Source organism: Rattus norvegicus, chromosome 10 (assembly GCF_021556685.1).
Source record: "Rattus norvegicus strain SHRSP/BbbUtx chromosome 10, alternate assembly SHRSP_T2T, whole genome shotgun sequence".
Lineage (NCBI taxonomy): Eukaryota > Metazoa > Chordata > Mammalia > Rodentia > Muridae > Rattus > Rattus norvegicus.
The window spans coordinates 79,747,618-79,761,891 of record NC_141543.1 but is presented as its reverse complement, the minus strand read 5'-3'; positions in this window follow the sequence as shown (position 1 = coordinate 79,761,891).

Genomic DNA, 14,274 nt, shown 5'->3' with positions numbered 1-14,274 from the left:
CTCTCTCTCTCTGCCTTTCTCTGCCCCTACTACCCTCTTAACTCCCCTCCCCATGCCCTAAATAAACACTCTTCTATACTATACCTTTGTGTGATTGGTCACTCGGGGGAACGGATGTCTTAGCATGGGCCCACAGTGGTGCCCCCCTCCCCCATACCTCACTACACCTCCATAGAACATATCCTCCTCTTTTTATAAACACATCACGAGCAAACAAATCCTCTTGATTTTTTATTTTTATTTTTTTTTTGTCACATACACCAGAAAGTGCCGCACTGAAATTCATGAGGCCTGAGATGGAAATGAACGTAGTTGAGCAGGGGGCTAAGAAGCTGCCTCTAGGCTTAGGTATTCTAAAGCTCTGCTGTGAGGGGGTTGGGCAGGAAGCTCCCCACCCTCTTCCTCCCACTTCCTCTGAAGCCCTGAGAAAAGGGAAACTAAACTATCTGATTGCTTTTCCAGACCAGTAAGACAACTAGTGGAACTCCTGGCAATTCCTTGAAGGTCTCCCACACCCAGGAAGATCACAGGGTGTTCTGCCAAAACACAGATAGGCTGCCTTTCCATTGTACCTGAGTACTGGCAAGCTCACGAGATGCCATGGTGAAGCCCTCCTCTCACGTTAAGAGCTGAGCTTTCAGACAAAGCTACAGATAAGCTTGTTTTTAGACGCAGACACTTTACAGATAATGGGGACATTTATGGGGAAGTGCCTGGGGCTGGTCAGAACTGAAAACACAGGCCTGTGTGTCCTGTGGGAGTCGATGGTGGTGACCGGGGTGTTTGAGAGCCCTTTCTATTCTTGCCTCTCTGATAACCTGTTGTGTTTTCCAACAGATGTGCCCCAAGGGTTCCTGCTTTGAATGCTTGCTCTCTGTCTGGTCTCACTATTTTGGGAAGTTGTGAAACCATTAGTTCATGTTTACTAGCATGTTAAAGTCACTAGAAGCAAGCCTTTGAACGGTCTATCTAATCTGGCCCGCTCCGCTTCCTGCTCTGCCAAGACATGAGGCTACTCTGCTAGAGATCGCCCATGAAGAATTCCACCATGCCTTTCTGGCCTTCCTGAACTGAGACCCTCTGAAACTGAGCCAGATACACCCTCCCTTAAATTGTTACCGTTGGGGTTTGGGGATTTAGCTCAGTGGTAGAGTGCTTGCCTAGCAAGCGCAAGGCCCTGGGTTCAGTCCCCAGCTCTGAAAAAAAAAAAGAAAGAAAAGAAAAGAAAAGAAAAAAAATTTAAAGCAAAATTGTTACCGTTGGGTATTCTGTCACAGTTACACCAAAGTAATATAGACAATGGCTGCATTATTAATTACCTAAAAACTTGGTAGTTACAATTGGGCGGGGGCATGCTTTTCATGATGAGACTTCTGACCGCAGTTCAACCCAAAAGCTGGGTTCAAGTAGGTGATACTGGCTGAGTCCAAAGGCCTTCTTCCTCTAACCTTTCTGTAAGGCCAGTGTGACTGACACAGGGTCTCCTGAGGTTCTGCCATAAAAGGTGGCCCCGTTTCTGCCTGGTTCTGCTGGGACAGTTGCCCTTAGGTCCCAGCCCTTTCTTCTTCCTCTCATAGATAAAATCTTCCTGCTGCAGGAAACACAAACAGATGTATGGGCGGTTCATGTTAGCATCTGGTGCAAGGAAGCAGATCTAAGGACAGCTCCGGTCTTCAAACTACCCCAACAGATGCCAAGTGGAATGGGAATGAGCTGCCCCGCCCAAACCGCGTACAGCGCAGACTCAGAAGCAGAGTACACCTGCTTTCTTCTCCAAGAGTGCTGCTATCTTTGTTACAGAGTTGCCACAGGCTGACTCTGTAACCCGGAGACGCCCTGCCTCGAGACCGAAAGTTCTTGAGGTGAATGAAGTATTTCCTCATTTTTGAAAAGCTGGGTTGTCAAGCAAGGCATGCATGGTGGCTCAAGTCTCTAATTCAGAGGCTATGGCAGGAGGTTTGTCTTGAGCTATGTTCAAAGCCCACTAGGGCTACAGGGTAAGACATTGTCTCAAAAAAAAAAAAAAAATCACCACCACCACCAACAAAACTAGGCTGGCAAAATGCTCATGTGGGTGCTGGATTTTAATCCTGATGACCTGAGTTTGACCCCCCAGGACAAATCGTGTGGAAGGAGGGAACTTACATTTCCCATAAGTTGTCCTCTGACCACATGCGTGCCCTAGCATCATCCCCCTCTAACGCAAATTAATATAATTAAAAAATATATGATAAATTGTTGATTGATCCTTATACTCAGTGCCACCTATGCACACACACACACACACACACACACACACACACACACACACCACACAAAAGAAATGTTCTTTTTAAAGATATGTTTATTTATTTTATGAGTACCCTGTCACTGTCCTCATGCACATCAGAAGAGGGCATCGGATCTCATTACAGATGGTTGTGAGCCACCATGTGGTTGCTGGTCAGGACCTCTGGAAGAGCAGTCATTGCTCTTAACCACTGAACCATCATCTCTCTAGCCCCAAAAGAAATGTTAAAACCTCTTTTTTTTTTTTTTTTTTTGGTTCTTTTTTGTTTTCGGAGCTGGGGACCAAACCCTAGCTCTACCACTGAGCTAAATCCCCAACCCCAAAACCTCTTTTAATTTTTTTATCTTTTATTATTTTTTTTTGGTTCTTTTTTTCGGAGCTGGGGACCGAACCCAGGGCCTTGCGCTTCCTAGGTAAGCGCTCTACCACTGAGCTAAATCCCCAGCCCCTCTTTTATTATTTTTTTAAAGATTTATTTATTCACTGTATATAAGTACACTGTAGCTGTCTTCAGACACACCAGAAGAGGGCATCAGATCCCATTACAGATGGTTGTGAGCCACCATGTGGTTGCTGGGAATTGAACTCATGACCTCTGGAAGAGTAGTCGGGTGCTCTTAACCGCTGAGCCATCTCTCCAGCCCCCCCCCCTTTTTTTTAAATGAGGGAAAAACTGTAAAGCTGGCTTGGCAGTCAAAAGCACTGACTCTCTTGAGGTGGACCTGGGTTACACAGCTCACAACTATCCACGACTCCAGTTTCAGGGGATCTAAAACCCTCTTCTGTCCTCTTCAGGCATCAGACAGGCACATGGAAGACACGTACATGCATCTAAAACATGGATACACGTAAAATATAATCATAGTAAGGTTCATTACCAACAAGCTGCATCCTGTTGTCAAGTTCATGGAGAGCTGGGTGCTAACCAGGAACATGGGAAAACAGAGAGAGGAAACGCATTATCAACTATTGTCTTCACTCGGGAGTCACAGTGGGAACAAGGGCAGTCAGAAGGCTCCTGGTGCTGGAGGTGGCAGGTCCCAGTCACCAGAAGGTAAGAGGACAACCAGTAAAGGAAAGTAAGGTCGAGTTGCTCTGGAAACTGAGGAGACATCAACAACTAACAAGGAGTTAGTCATGCAAGACAAGGGCCGCGGATAAACTCTTCCTTCACCACAAAGAGACCTCGGGGGAACCGTGTGTGACACTACAAAATCTCATGTCCTCGGACATAGAATCCTGAGTGCAGTTCTCAGACGCTAGCTAGAAACGTGAATTCTCCAGACCCGTGGCATCTGGGATGCTGTGGGTGGAGAGAGAGAGTCTTCTTTAAACCCTGGGGTGGTTCAGAAGTCACTAAAACCCTAAACTGTGGAGAATCTGTCCTCAGGAGCTTCGAGTGTTGGGAAAGGCCTTGGTGACATGGAGAACATTGAATCCTTAGCGAAAATGATCCCTATTGGTAAGGCAGTGGGACACCGGAGAAGGGAGATTTCCTCCACAAGAAACTGTGGCACTGCTCTCCCTGGCAGTGTTACTGAAAGGCGGATGCAGGGCAGAGAGCCGGGGCTGGGGAGTGGCAACTCCATTGAGGATCTTAACTTCCCCTTTTCCCTAGGACTCTGGATAGAGTCGTACTGAGCTTCAGGGTGTTGGTAACAGGGTCTCACCGTGTAACTCAGGCTAGCCTTGACTCAAGATCCCCCTGATTTCAGAAATGGAGCAGCCCTAGCTCAAGTTTGGTTTTTGTTTGTTTTTGGGTTTTTTTGTTTGTTTGTTTGTTTGTTTTTTTGTTTTTTTAAGAACCATCTTTTTTTGGGGGAGGGGTCATCAATCCTTCTTGGCCACCCGCCTTCCGCATGGCTGTCAGCACGTTGCTCAGCTCCTCCCTCTTTCTCTTGGCACGGATGTGCGTTGCCCACCCTCTTCTTGATAAACTTGAATGCTCGCTTGTCCTTGGACACCTTGAGCAGCTCCGTGGCGCACCGCTCGTAGGGTGCGAAGCCGCACACCTCCTGGATCATATCTCCCACGAACTTGGTGTGCTTAGTGAGGCGCCCGCGGCGGGGCATGGCTGCAGCTTTCCGATGGCGGCCAGACAGGAAGAACTCTAGCTCAAGTTTTCCTTTTCTTTTTTTTTTTTTTTTTTTTTCGGAGGTGGGGACCGAACCCAGGGCCTTGCTAGGCAAGCGCTCTACCACTGAGCTAAATCCTCAACCCCTCTAGCTCAAGTTTTAAAGGTGATGATAATTCTATGTTTGCACAGGATGGGGGTGGGGGGAGTAGGGGAGTGAGTGCAGTCATCCCGGAAGGCCAGAAGAGAATGCCCGGATGGATCTCTGGAGCTGGAGCCACACACTGTAAATAGCTGTAGGGTTTGAGGGCTGGGGACTAAATGTCCAGTCCTCTGAACCGTCTCTCCAGCAAACGGCCCAGGTTTTACACACACACACACACACACACACACACACACACACACTCACACACACACAGACACACACACACACACACACACACACACACACACACACACACACACCTCACTTCCGAGCCTTCATGCTTTCCCCCAGTCTTGCCTTCTGGGGACTAAAGATCTCGCCCTGGTGCTTTAGTCTGAGCAGCACACAATGTCTGTTTATTATGCCATACTCTTGCCCGTTTTCTACATCCCCCCAACCCCTCACATCCCTCTGTAAGATATTGAACCCCTGTCCCACCTACCCCCAGGCATGGATTTGGGGGTGGGTTTTTCAGTAACCATGGTTACAATACCTAGCACATGGCAGTCCTCCAGACAAACGTACGGGATGAGAACGCTGACCTGTGCAGTAGCAGTGGCACTGTGTGAGAAGACACTAAGGCAGAGTTCACAGCAGCGACCCACAAAGGCTGGCCAGCCAGGGACAGTGACATGAACAAGCCGCTGTTGTAAAGGCTGTAAGAACACCTCTGGGCAGTGCTGCTTTAAGGACTAGAAGGGCCATTGTCTTAGTCACTGTTCTCTTGCTGTGAAGAGACTTGGGTGACCAAGGCAACTCTTACAAATGAAAGCATTGGGGTTGGGGATTTAGCTCAGTGGTAGAGCGCTTACCTAGCAAGCACAAGGCCCTGGGTTCGGTCCCCAGCTCCGGAAAAAAAAACCAAAAAAACAAAAAAACAAAAAAAAAAGAAAGCATTTTACTGGGGCTGGCTTGCAGTTTCACAGGCTCGGTCCATTTTTATCATGGTGGGAAACGTGGCAGGAAGCATCTGCAACAGCAGGAAAGATTACATCCTGATATGATAGCAGAAGCAGAGAGACAGAGACAGAGACAGAGAGAAAGGGAGCTGGTGGTATGTGGTGTGGGCCCACCCTCAGTGACACGCTCCTTCCAATGTGGACTCCTAATCTTTCTAATCCTTTCAAGTAGTACCACCCATCCCCTGGTGACTATTCAAATATCTGAACCTATGGGCCTTACTCATATTCAAAACACCACAGCCATCATTCCAAGCGGGGAGGAGTTACCTGATGGGAAGGGAGAAGTCAAAAATATAAACGGAAGAATCAGGCCTGGTGGTATAGGCCTGCACTATCTGCTAACTCTAGAAACTGAGGCAGGAAGTACACAGCTGCCTGGATTAGAGAGTGAGATGCAGACCTGCCTGGACCACAGAGTGAGTTCAAGGCCAGCCTGGACAAATCAGTGAGACTCTGTCTCAAATATAAAACATCCCTGGTATGTCGTTCAGTAATGGAGGATGGTTGCCTAGCATGTCCAAGCCCCTAGGTTCAAACACCAATGTAACAAAAAGACAGCAGTAAAACAGAACTCCAGCAGTAACTTCTGCCCTACTTTTAGTGTCCAGAGGCTGGAAGCTTCCATTTCTAAAATTCTCTTTTCCTCCCTAATACTGGGGCATCTGCACCTCCTGCTGCGTTGCTGTCTGCCTTCCTGACAAGTGACAGAGAAGAGGTCACTCTGGGTCACTGCTAGAGTGTGCTTTAAAGAAGTCTATCTTGAGGTCTGGTGAACAGACCCATTATGAGTCACTAGAAGTGGGGAAGAAATGGGGAACTAGAAACTGACCCACCCAGCAGGTGCCACTGGGCTCACAGGACAAAGTTCAGTTACACAGCAGCCACAGCCATCCACGAGCAGGCCAATCTTTCTATTTACATTTATCAGAGTGTTACTCTGGGAGGGACTGCATGGTTGGTACTTCCTGCTTCTTTAGTAAATTTAAATGTGTGTGCACACGCATGCATGTGCGTGTGTGTTTATATCCCAAGGGAAAACACAGCTGAATCTGCTCTCGATCCTATATTTATATTTTTTAGATAGAATTTATTTTATTACGTGCATGCGCCTGTACGTCTGGTATACACAGCTGTGTGAGTGCAGATGCCCTAGAAAGCCAGACTAGGGCTTTAGATTCCTCAAAGCTTGAATTACGGGATTTTGTGAGCCACCCAGTGGATGCTGAGAACCAAACTCTCATGTTCTTGGTTAAGCAAATGTTCTTTTTTTTTTTTTTTTAACTTGAGTATTTCTTATATACATTTCAAGTGTTATTCCCTTTCCCGGTTTCCCGGCAAACATCCCCCTCCCCCCTCCCCTTCCTTATGGGTGTTCCCCTCCCAACCCTCCCCCCATTGCCGCCCTCCCCCCATAGTCTAGTTCACTGGGGGTTCACTCTTAGCAGGACCCAGGGCTTCCCCTTCCACTGGTGCTCTTACTAGGATATTCATTGCTACCTATGGGGTCAGAGTCCAGGGTCAGTCCATGTATAGTCTTTAGGTAGTGGCTTAGTCCCTGGAAGCTCTGGTTGCTTGACATTGTTGTACATATGGGATCTCGAGCCCCTTCAAGCTCTTCCAGTTCTTTCTCTGATTCCTTCAACGGGGGACCTATTCTCAGTTCAGTGGTTTGCTGCTGGCATTCGCCTCTGTATTTGCTGTATTCTGGCTGTGTCTCTCAGGAGCGATCTACATCCGGCTCCTGTCGGTCTGCACTTCTTTGCTTCATCCATCTTGTCTAATTGGGTGGCTGTATATGTATGGGCTAAGCAAATGTTCTTAGCTACTGAAGCAGCTTTCCAAATTGCCCCCCCCCCCCCAGTTAAAGAATCATTGATTAAGGCTGGAGAGATGGCTCAGTGGTTAAGAGCACTGACTGCGGGGCTGGGGATTTAGCTCAGTGGTAGAGTGCTTACCTAGAAAGCGCAAGGCCCTGGGTTCGGTCCCCAGCTCCGAAAAAAAGAACCAAAAAAAAAAAAAAAAAAAAAAAAAAAAAGAAAAAAAGAGCACTGACTGCTCTTCCAGAGGTCCTGAGTTCAATTCCCAGCAACCACATGGTGACTCACAACCATGTGTGATGGGAGCTGATGCCCTCTTCTGGTGTGTCTGAAGACAGCTACAGTGTACTCACGTACATAAAACAAACCTTAAAAAAATAAAATCAGGGGTTGGGGATTTAGCTCAGTGGTAGAGCACTTGCCTAGGAAGCGCAAGGCCCTGGGTTCGGTCCCCAGCTCTGAAAAAAAAAAAAAAAAAAAAAATAAATAAATAAATAAAATAAAATCATTGATTAACTTTTGTATTTTTATGGATTTAGTTTCTGTGCCTTTTAAACTGTGTCATTATTGATCTGTGTATATGTATGTGTGTGGGCATATGGAGGTCAGAACAAAACTTGCAGGAGTCAGTTCTCTGTGGTCTCTATGGGTCTTCAGGATTGAACTCAAGTCAGCAGGCTTGGAAGCAAGTGTCTTTACCCACTGATCCATCTCTGCAGTTTTAACTTTTGCAAAAAATGCCCACTGTGTTTCTGCCATTGTGGTTTGATTATAGGTTTCCTAGTCTCCATTGTGTGTTATTAAGAGAGTAGGATCTTAAATATTATATCTAGAAGTGACTAATATTAGATAAATTGGGGGCTGAGAGAATGACTCAGTGGCTAATAATACTTGCCGTTCTTTGCAGAGAACACCACATGTGTTCCCAGTTCACATATAATGGCTCACAACTGACCATAACTCCAAGTCTAGGGGATCTGGTGCCCTCTTTTGACCTCTGTGGACACCAGGCAAACATATGGTGTATATTCATACATTTAGGCAAAGACTCATACACATAAAGTTATAAAATAATATTTTAGACATTAGTTGAGGTCATTGGTATGGATCCTCTCACAGTTGAGTACAAGTAGATTTAGAAGAGGTGAGAGAAAGGCCAGAAAAAAGACATACAAACGCACATGCCCAGACTCTGGCCCTCTGGAAGGCGAAGCCCTGAGTTGACTTGGAACTTTGCCAGTAAGGTTCTGCTAACCTAGTAGAATGAGTAGAATGGTGTCATAGTCAGTGTGTCATTACTATTAAGAGACACATATGACCAAGGCAACTCTTATAAAAGGAAGCGTTTGATTGGGGGCTTGCTTAGTTTCAGAGGCTTTTCCCATTATTCTCATGGTAGGGAGCATGGTCCTGGAGCCTGATCTGAAAGGGAGAGGGCGGGGAGGGAAAGGGGAAAGGGGAGAGACTTAGTTTGGTGTGGGCTTTTGAAACTTTGAAGCCCACCCCTGCAGTGACACACTTCCTCCAACAAGGTCACACTGTTGATCCTTCTGATCCTGTCAAACAGTTCCACTTCCTAGTGACTAAACCTTCAAATATATGAGCCCATGGGGGCCATTCTTATTCAAACCACCACAGATGGCATGATCTACAGCCTCAGCAGTGGGGGAGTTGAGGCAGGAAGACAGTGAATTTGAGGCTATAATATGGTACATGAAAAGCCCATTTTTAAAGCAAAGCAAAGCAAAACAAACCCCACTTCTATTGTAAAATTGAATATACCTTTCGTGGGTTACACACGTATTACCAATGACTCCTATAGCAGAGGCTGTGCATTAACCCCTTTAGCTCACTGCACAGCCAAGGAAAATATTGCATTGTCTTCGTATAAGGAACATCCTGTCAGGTTTAGTTCTGAGGTTTGGATTCAATTTCTCTGGGTAACAATCCTGGCTGTCCTGGAGCTTACTATGTAGACCAGGCTAGCCTCAAACTCAGAGCGATCTGTCCACCTCTGTCTCCGGAGTGCTGAGACGGAAAGCCTGCGCCATCCGGTCCTTTTATAATCTGGACAGGCGCTCTACTAAAGGAGCTACGTACCCCTTGCTTTTCTTGTCTGCCTGCGTGTGTATGTGTGAGTGTGTGTGTGTGTGTGTGTGTGTGTGTGTGTGTGCTCTCTTCCTCCCTTTCTCCCTCCTCCCCTCTCCTTTTGATCGGTCTTGCTAAGCAGCCCAGACTGTGTGCCTGTGCAGTACATGAGCGTGGGGTCACGAGTCACATACGGAAGTCAGGAAACAATCAGCAGAAATCAGCTCTCTCCTGCCATGTGGGTCACAGGCTCGCCAGCTCGGCCAGCAAGCACCTTTCCCCACCGATCCATCTCACTGGCCCCCTGAGCACACTTTGATCTGGAAAGATGCCCCAGAATGTCCTTAGATTCTCACAAGCAAGATTGTAAATGTCGTTTGCTATCTCTTGTGACACCCTACAATAAGCATTCTTCTTCCATTGCTATCACTTTACTGCTTTGCCTTGTCTCTGCCCAGTGCACTTCAGGACTTCCCTAGGCTCTGATCTACTAGATAGATAGATAGATAGATAGATAGATAGATAGATAGATAGATAGATAGATAGATAGACAGACAGACAGCTTCCTTAGAAACACTTTGAACAATATAACTCCCAGAGCCACTTGGCTGTTGTTGGCTGGTAAGAACAGGTCCATACCCATGACCTGAGTGTGCACTGTTCTTTTCAAGGCGTCCTTCTCTCTCCTAACGCCTTGCTTAAAACCTTTTATTTCTTCAGACTGATTTATTTATGTGTATGTATGGGTCCCTGAATGCACATATGTGCACTGCATGCTTACACATATCCACCTATTTGTGCATGGGAGCATGGGGTCCAGATGATGGTTGGATCCCCCCCCCCAACCTGAGTTACTGGTGTTTGTGAGCCCAAGTGAATACCAAAAGTGAAACTCCAGTTTTCTGCAAGAGCAACAAGCTCTTTCACTCTGTGAAAAGAAGTATCACAAGCAAAGCTAAGCCAAGGTGAACAACACTCGAGGGACGGACAAGTGGGCAGAGGCGGCTTTGTCAGCTCTGTGCTGAGGATCTTAAAGAAGTTTCTGATATTTCTTTATTCCTTGTGTGTGTGGGTGCACACGTGGAGGTCAGAGGATGTATTCGCAGGAGGTAATTCACCTCTCTTTCTAGCTCATGGGTCCCAGGGACTGGATTCACACCATTTAGGCTTGAAAGCAAGGGCCCTTACCTTCTGAGCCATTCGGCCAGCCCTTTAAATTGTTGTTATGAATATTTATGTGGTGGGTAGCATACTCTTGTGATGACCTTTTTCTCTGTCCGAAATTATGGTGAGTCATTTGAGGTTCCCCTTGAATCTCCCTTTCGAGGGTGCCTCCTCCCATGATCTCTACAGAAGGGAATGGATATCAAAACCACAACGTAAATGATATAGCAATGTTGAGTCTTTTGTGGACGTAGTTCCTAGAGTAGCGAAACACACCTATCTATGGCTGCAAGGATGTTTAACCACCAAAGGCCTTTCTGACCACCTGGGGACAAAGGTCCCAAGAAGTAGCTGTATCATTACTTGCTTTTCTCCTCTCTCTCTCCTCCCTGGGGGTGATCTTCCAGGAATGGGTGAAGGCTTTCTTAGAAGGTGTTCTAACTCACAGCTCTGTCTGTTGCAAGTCCACGTCTCAGGAGATGGGAAAGGGCAAAAGTGCTTTGAGCTGGCCAAGACCAGTCTTGTCTGTCCTGTCCCCACTCACTCCCCAGCCCTGTCCTTCCTCTGGTCTGATTGACTTGGCTAATTCCTAGCTACAAGCCTCATTCACCTTTCTTCCGTGTTCTCAGACATGGCCTGCTAGCTTCAACATTCATTTTAATACATATTGTCTCCACCCTGACACGGTCTCCACCAGTGGTCCCTCTAACAGACCACAGACAACTTTGAAACTGTTCCCAGCGTCTGGGAGGCGGAGGCAGGGGGTGAGGGATTTTTAGGTCACTCACAGGTACACAGCCAATCCAGCCTGAGTTAAAGGAGATTGTTTCAAACAGAAACAGGCCAGCCCAGCACTTAAGCTTTCTTCTCTTTGCCTGTACCTGTGTGGGCTCATCACCACCCAGAGCTCTAGGGGACCCCAGCGCTCTTCTGAACTTCAGGGTGCACCCACATTCACATGGGCACATTTGTACATGCACACATGGCTTGCCTTGACTTTGTTACCACTCTGAGTTTATCTGAATGACAGTGTTCTGGGACAGACGAAGTGGCATCTCGGAAGAGTCTCTGACGTTGTGGGTCTTCCCAGAATAAAGTGAAGGAGCAAATCTAAGAGGAGTGGTTTCTTAAATGAACAGATGTGACCGCAGGTCCCACCACGTCTGTCCCAGCAGCGGAACTGCATTGCATTGAGAATATGCCAGCGGCCGAGGGTTAGGTGTGGTGCACAGTGCCCCCATGCTTTGCCTGGCCCCAGGCTCCACACTGCCAAATACCTGCAAATCCTGAGAGAGACTATGATCTGCCTCCCATTTGGTCATTGGCTAGAATTCACAGGAGACAGGACAATACCGCATTTATGATTTGAACTTTATTCAAAAGAACGATTATCAGAAGCAGTCAAACAAAGACACATACAGGGCAGGGTCCAGCAGGGTCTCGAGCACAGAGGCTCCCTGTCCTGCCATCACGGGACAAGAATGCATCAGTCTGAAGCAGAGCTGTGTGTTCATCTGCAGGGAAGCTGCTCTAGGTCTCAACTGGAGATAGAATTGAACCATCATTTGTAGGTAGACAGGATTCACAGAGATGTTGAACTGAAGTCAACCCCCTCTTCTTCCCTTTAGAGGTCCTTCTAGCTCAAGGCCTCAACCCTGTAATCGATGACAAGCTGGTAGTGGCTAGCTACCATCCTAGGTCATCTCTCGACATAAATTCTGCTGTGACACACAAGGCAGACAAGTAACAACGACACTCCATACTCTCAGGAAATTCCAAGGATTTAACAAGCACAAGCAAGCAAGCAAGCAAGTGCGCACGCACACACACACACACACACACACACACACACACACACACACACACACACACACACGCCAGTGACAAAGACAAACCAAATTCTTTAACAGTCAGCATAGTATCTACAGTTCCTGAGACCCCTATTCCTCTGTCCCTCTGTAGAGAAGATCATGAATAGGGCCCATCTCTGGTCAGGACTGTTTTCCATTTCACCATTTAATTTCTCATGATAGAAATGGTCAAGTCTATAGAACAGCAAGAAAAATAAGCAAGCAAGCTCTGGCTTCCCACCACTGCCTGCCGGTTACTCACATGGGCTTACCCCTCAGCAGTGTTCCGCCCTGGCACTATCTTAAAGCTAAGTGCACACATTCTCTCTCTCGAGTGTTCTTTACCCAGAGTTTCCTGTGATTGGCACTACACTATGGTTTCTGGGGTGGAGCCAGGGTACCCAGAGGTCCCAGGCAGTAGCTTTTAGGGGGTGGGTGCCTCATGAGTGGATTTCAGCTTGACTGACACCTTCCACCCACACCTCAATCCAGAGAAGAGGCCGTTTCACTGCATTCAAAGTAAGATACAACAGCCAGTCTTGCCCAGTATAATGGTTATCGTAATAAAGAATTATCTCTGAAACACTAGGTCCAACACATAGCTAAAACATTAGTAATTAATAATCAATTAAAAATCAATAGTATGGGGCTGGGGATTTAGCTCAGTATAGTATAAAAGTAACATATCAGTATTAGTAATAGATCAAAAAATCAGTTTCTCAGTGATCAGAAGCAGCAGCCAGCCAGTTCAGAAAAATACAAAGACTTGACCTTTAGTTTATCACACCAGAGTGACTGAGACAGTCCCCAGTATCTCAGTCAAGAACAGGACTTTACATCAACATTTCTGGAAATCTCTGTTACACCCAGAGGGCCCTGGGGTTTTCTTGTCATCCATATAAGGAGTCTCTTCCATGTTGGAATGACAAGAATAGTGAACAAGCCACCCTCCACCTTCCCACCTGCTCAATTCTGTGAGCTAAGTGAGATGTGCACTCTGATGTACGCTAGCTAGTACATCCACCCAGAAATGCTTACGGTTAAGGTGACGGTCTTACCATTGCAAACAGATGGGTACCAGACAGCAAGGGTACACCCCTCCACTTACAGCCCCAAAGCACCTCGCACAGCTCTGGGCTCTGATCGCCTGCTTGGCTCTCATAAACAGAGGGATGCATGCCTTCCCTGCCTGAACTACACACTTCCCGGAAGTCTTAACACTTTCTGAGGCGAGTCCAAGCAGGACTCTCGAGTTAATTCTTGGCATTCTGCTCCTCTGAACCTAGCTGTTTTCCCAAGTCTGATGTAGCCTCAAACAAGGCTCGGAAGACCAGCAAAGATGCTTTTGGGCATCTTCCAAAGTTCGAGAAGCATCGCCAAGAATTTGTGTGGCAAAGGAAGAAACCTTTCAAAGCCCACATATCATCTACAGGGACATGTCCCCTGCAAAGATGCTTCCAGGGAATAGAACATTCCTCTGGGAGAGGACACAGACCACACATCTGGCAGGAATGCCAATTCTAAGAGCCTGGGATTCCATAAATACCTGAGGTGCGCTGTGTTCTCAAATATCCATCATATGACAAGGTCTAGGGGCCTACCTTCCCTATGGTGGCCTCTCTTCATAAGAAGGCTCATGAGGAGGAGCTTTCCACTTAGGAAAGAGAGAGCTGGACTCCTGTCACAAGAGAAACCCTCACATCTTCTGGATCTGACATCACGACAGGAGGAGGTGAGGAGATCCCAGTCATCCATCCCTGCCCTTCAGTGGCCTGGGCTATTTTCACTGTGTGAAAGGCAACAGAGAAAACAGCCACTGCCTGG